The sequence below is a fragment of the Oncorhynchus mykiss genome, chromosome 13 (genome assembly GCF_013265735.2).
Source record: "Oncorhynchus mykiss isolate Arlee chromosome 13, USDA_OmykA_1.1, whole genome shotgun sequence".
NCBI classification, from domain to species: Eukaryota; Metazoa; Chordata; class Actinopteri; order Salmoniformes; family Salmonidae; genus Oncorhynchus; species Oncorhynchus mykiss.
The window spans coordinates 32,818,111-32,826,188 of record NC_048577.1 but is presented as its reverse complement, the minus strand read 5'-3'; the positions used below and the strand labels follow the sequence as shown (position 1 = coordinate 32,826,188).

Genomic DNA, 8,078 nt, shown 5'->3' with positions numbered 1-8,078 from the left:
GTAGAGGCAATTCTACATTTCACAAAATGATTTATTAAAAATAACTCAACAAATACCAATCTCACCAAGTGTCAAGCACACCTCAAGTATTTGGCTACTTTTGGTCTTACTGTGCGCCAGGTATACTTCAACAGCACTATCAAAACAAATATCCCCAGTCATCCCCCCATAGTAGAGGAGAATAATCCTCAGGGCATAAGAGACTCTGAGAGCAGACGCTTGCAGCCCAGATGGTAGTAAACACCCAGCCTGATCTCAGCAGCCCTCTTCCCCTGGATCCAGCAGGACCCTCTGTCCTCCTGTGTTGCTGGGCTGCAGTGCAGGTGGTGGCCTGTGTCTATGAACAGACGGGAGGTCTCATTCAGGCCCTCCATGTAGTGGGAGACAGAGTCCTAGAGCCTTGGTCCCAGGCTACCACGTGCTGAGGTTTGGCCCCAGGGCAGGAGAGGATGAGTGGGGTGCCACCTCTGCTACTCTCCCCCGTATCTGGGCACAACTCCAAGGAACCCTGTGAGCCTCTGGGGCATCCACATCATAAGCATAGAAGAAGTCCCCCATTGGTCCTCCCACAGAGGCAGTGGCCCGAGTTTTCCTTCTGGGCCCTGAAGATGAGCAGGCTGAAGAGGCGGATGGAGAACCTGCTCCGGAGGTGCCCTCCCCGGACCACTTTGGATGAGTCTACCACAGAGGTGCCCTGGAAGTCAGTGAGGGCCCTGGTGTCCGGGCTGCCCAGCTGTATCTGGTAGTACCGCACCACAGAGTGGATCTCCTCAGGCTTACAGTGACAGGGCAGCTCTATGGTCATGTCAGCCAAGTAGGCAGCGTTGTCAAACACAAGGAAGGCAGGATGGGCCCTCCTGGCAAAAATGTCCTCCTTGTCTTCAGGGGCCTCATAGGTAGACAAGAGGGAGAAAGAGAGGGTCTGGGGGAGGTGTAGCAACAGAGACTGGTGTTTTATAGGGACCATCATGTCCCTAGCCCCATTGTTGTCATCTTCAAGTTATCCTTAGCCTATGTAACGGATGTGAAACGGCTAGCTTAGTTAGCGGTGTGCGCTAAATAGCGTTTCAATTGATGTCACTTGCTCTGAGACCTTGAAGTAGTAGTTCCCCTTGCTCTGCAAGGGCCGCGGCTTTTGTGGAGCGATGGGTAACGATGCTTCGTGGGTGTCAGTTGTTGATGTGTGCAGAGGGTCCCTGGTTCGCGCCCGGGTATGGGCGAGGGGACGGTCTAAACTTATACTGTTACACCTATCTAGATATGCTATGAAAGGGCCATTACGTATTCTAGAATGTTCAGAGATCCACAAAGAGATTATCTGGTTACCATGGTAGTTCATGTCATTTCACTCTGACACTGCATTGCATAATAGTGAACATTGTCCTTCATATAACTTATTCATATTATACATTTCAGAATAAAGAACACACAAAGATATTAACGTTTTTGCAACCACATTAAGCTCTACAATGTATAGTAACAGTCATTCTATTATTTCTGAAAACAATAAGTCCAATATCGGTTTATGTAATGTTTCTTACTGAGGAGGAGAGGCAGTTTGAACCCCATACAACTGCATTATACCACATAAAGTTTCAGCAACGGTGCTTCTTCTGGCCGCCTCACTGGTCTGTCCTGGAAACAGTCTCTGCCTCAGCATCTCGTCTCTTTAACCGCTTCCACATTACTTCCACGGACGATGACATCCCCTTCGGATCCTCGGACACTGCTATTCCCCGCTGCTGATGCTTTCCTCAGGTTCTGAAACAGCTCTCCACATGCCTCCCTCTCAGACCCGGCTCAGGAGGGACATATTGATGCCAAACCTGGGGAGTATTGGGCAGCCCCTCCAGGACCCCTATCACCGTGGCCTCATCCCCAGGCTGGAGGCCACTGGATAGAAACACAAACAACTCCCCCAGTAGACCAAACCCACCTCAGCCCTGAAGACGTCCCCGAATGCCCTCTCCACCTAGGGAGAGCAGGAGGCTGTATTTATCTTCTGGGGTTTTCACTGCCAATTTAATGAGACTGTTTGATGTTCAGATTACCTTAATATGCTTTGCATGCCTGTTTGGTAACATCCCTGCCGTATACTATGAATACAGCTTCTCTAACATAAAACTAGGAGTCCTTATCCAGGTTCTCCCCAGGATTTTTAACAAGGTGGTGCTGCTGAGTACGGAAATCTTAAATTATTTTTCAAATAGAATAAAATGACATAGTGGCGCAGCCAGTCCACTAGGTGGCGCAGTCACCACTTACATTCTTTGGGTAGAATCCTGATATTAGAATGGAGAGATGTTTGTGTTGCTGTGTGGTGGCAGAAGTTTAACCTTTAGGCCTATTTCATTACAGCTAGTCTGGTTCTGCCCTTTGTCAGCGGAGGTGAGGGCATTCCAGGGCTGTTTGCGGGGAGCTTCAGCTTTATCCTTCCTGTCCAGTGGTTTCAGGTGGGATGCCAGGACTATGTCCCTGAGAGGATTGGGACATAAGGTCAAAACAAACCATACAACTGTCTGCTGTCTGGACTTCATTGTTTCAAGACAACATTTCATTTCTAATGGGACATAATGATGAAAGGAAATGTTCCTGATCCAAACACGCATTTATGCCCGACGTAGAATTCAAACCAAATCCACGTCGGGTCTTCAGGCAATACGTCTCAGAACTGCTTGGAGAATCAACTCCTCAAACTATGTTGCGAGATAGAAACCTTTATCGACTACTTTTTCTTTCATTGATTCCGCGGTGGTGAACTTACCTGAGCTTTAAGTTAGCTAGCTAGTATTATTTTGATGAACAACCTTAACATATGGACGTTGTTGTTGGTATGTTGTTTGTGCTGTAGCCTGATGCAAGTCCGTGTCCCCCTCCTCAAACACACGTCGTCACCATGACAACTTGAGTAAGGAAAAACTAAAGGTACTATCTGGGATCGTTGGGACGCCCCTACACCATTGAACTTGACATCTAGGTAAGGGTTAGGGGTTAAGGTTAGGGTTTTAACAAAGATATTTATTGTTATATCTGTGGTTTTAGGGTAGGGACCTTCCAAGGATCTCGGATTGCAGGATCCGTGTGAAAAGCCCATGTGTAACAACTTCAAAATAAAAGTCCCCCACGATATGTCTCATTTACTGAGACACAGCAACTGATTTTTGTCCACACTAATGGACATTAGATCTTGGTCCGTATCATTGACGTCATACATTTTACTTTCTCTTACTGGTTCTTGGATTTGGCTGCCAATCACAATTCCCACATTTTATGGTAAAACAAAGTTGTGTGTAATAATGTTTGTGAGTTTGATATTAAAATACTATTTTAGTAAAAAAAACATCTCAGGAATAACTTTGGAAGTTTAAAAAAAAGTTGAATACACATTAAGTAAGAGCTTGTTTATAAATGTAGTGGACATCAGGGTGTGCCAACTATTATTTACTGTACACATGTACTGTAATGTTACATTTTTATATTTACTAACCAAGTTCTAATGTCCACATACCATATAATAATATATAAAGGCACAACATTGCTGTGCTAGAGGCATCACTACATACCCGGGTTCGATCCCAGGCTTTAATCACAACCAGCTGTGATCGGGAGTCCCATAGGGCAGTGCACAATTAGCCCAGCGTCGTTATGGGAGGGTTTGGCCGGGGGGGGCTTTACTTGGCTCATCGTGCGCTAGTGATTCCTTGTGGCAGGCCGGGTGCCTGCAGGCTGACCTCGGTCATCAATTCTTAATTGTAACATGTTTTAGTTCACATCAAACACTTATGCGACGTAATAAAATAAAATAAACATTTTTTCCAGGTTCCCCTCTGGATATTTTTTTTTATGTACAAATAAACACTTAATTATGTGTCTACAACCCATCATTAGAATGGTAGTCTTGCATTTGTTCAACATAAAAATGACAATGTGAATTAAGACTACTGTGAATAGTGTCTTAATAATAAAGGAGTCTTTTTGCACCAGGTATGGTTGTTAAACATTTGCCAGATGTAAGTTTAATATATGTATATGCACAAGCATTTCGCTACACTCGCATTAACATCTGCTAACCATTGTATGTGACTAATACAATTTGAGAAGAAGAAAAAAAATATATATATATACACAGTGCCTTGCAAAAGTATTCGGCCCCCTTGAACTTTGCGACCTTTTGCCACATTTCAGGCTTCAAACATAAAGATATAAAACTGTATTTTTTTGTGAAGAATCAACAAGTGGGACACAATCATGAAGTGGAACAACATTTATTGGATATTTCAAACTTTTTTAACAAATCAAAAACTGAAAAATTGCGCGTGCAAAATTATTCAGCCCCCTTAAGTTAATACTTTGTAGCGCCACCTTTTGCTGCGATTACAGCTGTAAGTCGCTTGGGGTATGTCTCTATCAGTTTTGCACATCGAGAGACTGAAATTCTTTCCCATTCCTCCTTGCAAAACAGCTCGAGCTCAGTGAGGTTGGATAGAGAGCATTTGTGAACAGCAGTTTTCAGTTCTTTCCACAGATTCTCGATTGGATTCAGGAATGGACTTTGACTTGGCCATTCTAACACCTGGATATGTTTATTTTTGAACCATTCCATTGTAGATTTTGCTTTATGTTTTGGATCATCGTCTTGTTGGAAGACAAATCTCTGTCCCAGTCTCAGGTCTTTTGCAGACTCCATCAGGTTTTCTTCCAGAATGGTCCTGTATTTGGCTCCATCCATCTTCCCATCAATTTTAACCATCTTCCCTGTCCCTGCTGAAGAAAAGCAGGCCCAAACCATGATGCTGCCACCACCATGTTTGACAGTGGGGATGGTGTGTTCAGCTGTGTTGCTTTTACGCCAAACATAACGTTTTGCATTGTTGCCAAAAAGTTCAATTTTGGTTTCATCCGACCAGAGCACCTTCTTCCACATGTTTGGTGTGTCTCCCAGGTGGCTTGTGGCAAACTTTAAACGACACTTTTTATGGATATCTTTAAGAAATGGCTTTCTTCTTGCCACTCTTCCATAAAGGCCAGATTTGTGCAATTGTTGTCCTATGGACAGAGTCTCCCACCTCAGCTGTAGATCTCTGCAGTTCATCCAGAGTGATCATGGGCCTCTTGGCTGCATCTCTGATCAGTCTTCTCCTTGTATGAGCTGAAAGTTTAGAGGGATGGCCAGGTCTTGGTAGATTTGCAGTGGTCTGATACTCCTTCCATTTCAATATTATCGCTTGCACCGTGCTCCTTGGGATGTTTAAAGCTTGGGAAATCTTTTTGTATCCAAATCCGGCTTTAAAATTCTCGGACCTGCCTGGTGTGTTCCTTGTTCTTCATGATGCTCTCTGCGCTTTTAACGGACCTCTGAGACTATCACAGTGCAGGTGCATTTATACGGAGACTTGATTACACACAGGTGGATTGTATTTATCATCATTAGTCATTTAGGTCAACATTGGATCATTCAGAGATCCTCACTAAACTTCTGGAGAGAGTTTATCACTGCTTTGGTTCAGTGATAGTATAGGCCTAGCAGAACAGCTTTTTAAAATCTGATGGTTCTTCAACATGGAATCAATTTAAAAAAACATATGAAATTGCAGAAACGTCTTACATTGAATTAACGTAAAACAAAAAGGCAAGAATGCAATACTGAAATAGCCACTGGATCAGATGTTGGAGAGGCCACAATGCATTGAAATAGTGCCTGGTTTTGTTCAAGGCGGAGGAGACCTAGAGCTGGTAGGCAGAGCGCTAGTGCACTGGAGGTCACAGATGGTGAGCAGGTGGATGACGGGCACAGGGGGCCACTGATGTTGGCTTGCTTTTTTTGTGTAGTACTCCCAATGTCCATGTGTTATTCCACACACTGAGACATTCAATGGGGTTCCTTCCTCTTCCAGCTGCATGTGCCATGTCCACGCTCTCCTACGGAGCTCTTTGCAGGGCGTACACGTCCCCGGTGAAACTTTGCTGTTGGTCCAGGGTTGGCTATGCCAGAGTTTGATAGAGCGGCTATGAGTTCACTGTCTGTTATCATCTTCTTGAAGCTGGGAAACGAAGGACGCTACTGCAGGCCTGAAACTCACAGGATCCTCCCTCATCCTCTTTTTGAGGTCTTCAAAGATCTCCATCCACTCTTCCTCTAACATCGCCCCCTCAGCTGGTTTTCCAGATGTACCTTGGAGAGCACTACAACCACCATTCAGATTACCAAATGAGTTCTAGACTATACAGTCTTCAATTGGAGCCCTTCACTTAATATCAGATACATTGTTGTGACATTGTACATTTACCTGAGCCATTAACATCAGAAACAGGCATGCTCAATTTCAACGGTGTCCTCGGACGCATTGCCACGGTCTATTGTAGGAGGAGAGAATTACAACCATCAAACAACCAGATTGTTAGTCTTCTATTATTGTCAGGGATAATGTTACGAAATTCTGGATTTATTCAGTTATTGAGGAACATACCGAAAACATAGCATTCTGGTGATTATATTCCAGTTATCCAGATGCTCATTAGAATCATCAATCTTCTCCTCTACATACGATGCAACACATGCTTCTTTGAACAGCTTGTGGTACAATCTGCAATGGACAAATGAGGAACACACCTACAGCACATTATTTCTGGTGATAGCATTTAAACACACTGAATGAATCAGCAGTTCAAGTGTGTCAAGCTACTGACTTGAAGCAGAATTGAAGGTCGGGGCAAATGGAGCGATCCACAGAGGCACGCACATGGTTGTCTCCATACTGCACTTGCGACTCATATTTGATTGTATTTAGAGCTGATGAAGGAGAGTGGCTTATTTCAAACAGCTTTGTCAATTTCTCAATGGTGTCCGCTGACATCTCTCCTCTTCAGTCCCTCAGCACGTCTTGTCAGACTGTGGTTGTGGTTGTTCCGTAGACAGACATGAAAGAGGTATCTGGGACCTACAATAAATGGGATTAAAATAAGAGAATTTCAAGTTACTTTCTGAAAACAGGAACTTCATAACTTTTAGGCCTACTTAATAACTTTGTTTTGACTTGTTGTCTTATGATAGTGTGGATCAATTGTATTGCACTTATATTACTAACCTTGATTATATGAGTGGACCTCTTCAAGATCAGGTACATTATTGCACCACAACATGTGTTGTTGCTACTTCTGGCTGACCTGAACCTTGTGTTATGCTGGCCTCTTAGGTCCACCTGTAGAAGATGTAAATCAAATGTTAATTTCAATTCATGTTTTTTTTAACATGGACCAACTTACTCTTATTACGTTTCATTGTACGTTGTATAGCCCTTGGAAGCCCAGGCTTCTCATGTTTCAATAGTCAAGTGAACGAGATGGGATTTGGAACGATGGCCACACGAGGCTACAGGGCGATTCCTCACAAAACAGGACCATGATTTTGGGGATTTTCACAAAAATGTAACCCATAGAAGGTTCTTTGGAGGTTGATCAAATGTGGACCTGAAGTTGAGATGTCCATCTGAAACCATAACATTAGGAACACATGGATGCTAATATACCAGCTACTGGGATTCTAAATAAACAAAACCCAACTAAAATAGCCCTGATAATACTCCAACAGGTTTACCGTGAGGTTGGGTGGGTTGACGATGTCTCCAGGTGGCACACAGTGAGAGTCTGACGTCCCTTTGGTCAGTATCTCCGTCAGGTACAGCAGCTATTTGCCATTGGCTACCTCCCAGGGCCAATCAAACTCTGCCTCCAGGTTTCCAAGGTTACCCAGTGGCTTCCCCAGAACATTCACCCATGAGGAGAGGAAGATGTTTATTAGGATCTTCAGAGACGCTAGCAAGGATTGTTTTCTAAGTAAAAAATAAAACCATTTTTACCTTAAATGTGAACTCCACGTTGGGTCACCACATCATGGATCAGAGGGTTCTGTGGCATGTTGAGGGCAGCTTGCTTTTCTCTCAGTACTCCCCTTCTCTTCCAGCTCCGTGAGAAGCCTTGGACCAGATGACCAGTCCTGCTATGTCAACTCTGAATTTTCAGAGCCCTTGAGATGGCCAGGTTCAAATTATGGCCAAAGCACCCAAGCCACAAATCTGGGA

The 8,078-nt window shown here is 44.0% G+C and overlaps 2 pseudogenes; both read right to left on the bottom strand.

Moving 5' to 3' along the window:
- Nucleotides 1–165: 165 nt before the first annotated feature.
- LOC110485150 lies at nucleotides 166–967 on the bottom strand (annotated as a pseudogene).
- Nucleotides 968–1,653: 686 nt separating this feature from the next.
- LOC118938068 lies at nucleotides 1,654–6,143 on the bottom strand (annotated as a pseudogene).
- Nucleotides 6,144–8,078: the final 1,935 nt, after the last annotated feature.